The sequence below is a fragment of the Temnothorax curvispinosus genome, unplaced genomic scaffold, assembly GCF_003070985.1.
Source record: "Temnothorax curvispinosus isolate PA1 unplaced genomic scaffold, ASM307098v1 QBEX01002229.1, whole genome shotgun sequence".
Taxonomy (NCBI): Eukaryota; Metazoa; Arthropoda; class Insecta; order Hymenoptera; family Formicidae; genus Temnothorax; species Temnothorax curvispinosus.
This window is the reverse complement of record NW_020212009.1, coordinates 5619-8073: the sequence shown is the minus strand read 5'-3', so window position 1 is coordinate 8073 and position 2455 is coordinate 5619. Positions and strand designations below refer to the sequence as shown.

The window sequence follows — 2455 nt, the reverse complement described above, 5'->3', positions numbered from 1 at the left end:
AAAAAAAAAAATTATTATTTGCAAGAAAATAGATTTCTTTGAATCTAGTTTCCTTAATTCAAACAAGTATTGAGTAGATTTAAGAAAACATTTTTCTAAGTTTAAAATATTTTCTCGAATCTACCTAATATTTCTTTTGAATTAAGAAAACTAAACTCAAAGAAATCTATTTTCTTGCAAATAATAATTTTTTTTTTCAGTGTAGCAACAAGAAAAATTTATATACATGCAAATCGTTAATCGTATCGATATCTAAAATATCTGTATCGCCCATCTCTACCAGTAGTAATAGGCCATACCATCGTGTTGAATCGCTTATGTTTATTAATCCGGAGTGACAGATTGCGCCGCAATAGTGATTCGCGTGTGATGCGCGAGGGGACAACTGCGACATGCAATTTACAAACGACGACCAAAACATTTATCTTAAAAGTATTAAAATTTTGGAAATGGGTAAATAGAAGTATTGAATTTTGTAAAAGAATAGATTTGAAGATTCGCATAGGATCACCAAGATTTTCTCTGAACATATACACGAGATACTTATCCAATAAGTAATATTGTTCAAGAAGACTCTAGGCTAATATAAAAGACGAATAAAATTGGATGTCGTGAGATGTCCCCTTGCTCGAAACGGTCGCTTCCCAATACGAACTTCAAGGTAAATTACGCCTAAATTTCTATCTAACTCGCTACAATATAAGCCACGTGCCTTATTTCGATTCCTCTATAGTCGGTGTTTGACGTAGTAACTTAGATATCGCCGGTCAAACTAGCGGCTGTCGAGCAGCTTTTCCGAACGTACAATCTATCTACAAATATGGCCCGAATTAAGCGTACAAAATAGAAGAAAACCGTCCGTAAACAGGTAACGACCGCGATTGCCGTCGCGACACATCGGCCGAGATGCGAGTAATAGTCATAGCGTTTGATGGCTTCTCGACAGCGAATCCTTATTATCAAGGACGGACGGTACGTGACAGCGCGATAAGAACGTGACGGATAGGAGGACACCGGTAGGTAATCAGCGGCGAAGGATCAGCATCTTGCGACACGAATAAATGACCGGCAGTAATACTTATTGTGAGGCGAGACCAATACTGGTATCTCGATGATCGAGATGTTGAATCCATCGATGCGCAGAGAAAGGTTTAAGTAACGATAACGGACTGATTCAATACTATGTCAATGACGTTCTTCGGGTTCTTCAGTCTCTTCAGATTCGTGAGGTTCGTCAGCTTCGTCATCAGGTTCGTTTTGTACCTGATCTCTTTGGTTTCTTCCCCTTTTCTTTTCTCTTTCGCGATCCATGCGTTCTTTGGCATGTGCCAACCATATTTTTATGGGATTAGAAATTTGTTCATCCTTCACAGATGCATGTGCATTTCTTATCACACCTGCAAAAACAACAAATTTTTATAAGATATTTAATGCTAAAACGTTTTAATTATTATATAAGTCCAGTGATACAGCTGCGAGTCATGACGTTTTCCCCCTACCACTTGCGCACACAAAGACGCTATGTTTATTCGTATGACGACTGAGCTGCACGAATAGCCAGAGTGCCTTTCTGTACGTAAATGGAGGGAGAAAAACACCATGACTCGTGGCTTAAATCTACCATCACTGCCTATATCTCTACATCTTTTGGCATCGAGTATCTTTGCTATACGGGTTTGCAACTGTCAAGGATAACTTGAACCTTTTGATCAAAATAGTTATGACAAGTTGTACAAAATATTAAAAAATATCACGTAATTTATGTGTGTTGAATAAAACATACCTGTCACGTATAGTTTGTCCAGCGTAGACTATTGAACAGCAGTAGGTAGGAAACCCAGCCAGCAGTTGATCAAAATAATACCAAACGTCAACAAAACGTTAACAAAACGTCGAAATGCACCTCAGGGACTTGGTACTTGCATATGCTGAAAGCAGTTTATGTATCATTGTTAATGTTATAATTATTAATACACAGATCATTACAGATAATGTTTTCAGACAGATGATTCTTTTATTCAATTAATTTATATTAAAAAGTAATACAGATATGAATTATTGTACAATTACAAGAATAAATATTTAATTTATATATGTTTAAAAAATATAATTAAATTTGTATTTATTGCAAAGTGCAGGCAACGACAAATAGAAAAAGAATTGTATTAAATTACAGCTCGTGAAACTATTCCGCTGACGATTTAGAGGTTAAGGGCGCGGACACGTCAGGAGCGGTTTGGAGCGCGCGGTAGACGGTGCACACACAAGCGGCTTGTCCCGCGCGGAAGAGCCGCCCGAAAGATCCGTGCACACGAGCGGTGTGGACCGCGCGGTTCCGCCGCGACAGACCGTGCACACAAGCGGTTTGGAACGCGCGGTTCCGCCCGCGGCACAAACCGCTCGTGTGCACGACTGCACGATCCGTCGCGGCGGGCTCGTGTGCACGGATCTTTCG

At 39.4% G+C, this 2455-nt stretch overlaps 1 long non-coding RNA gene across 1 annotated transcript in view; it reads right to left on the bottom strand.

The window, feature by feature from the left end:
• Positions 1-156: 156 nt before the first annotated feature.
• LOC112468916 overlaps positions 157-2455 on the bottom strand; it is a 3250-nt gene continuing 951 nt past the window's right edge. Inside the window, exons 3-4 of the long non-coding RNA XR_003042440.1 lie at positions 1784-1928; positions 157-1397 (exon numbers count right to left, since the gene is read on the bottom strand). This is a non-coding gene — a long non-coding RNA (uncharacterized LOC112468916). The remainder of the gene's footprint in view (positions 1398-1783; positions 1929-2455) is intronic.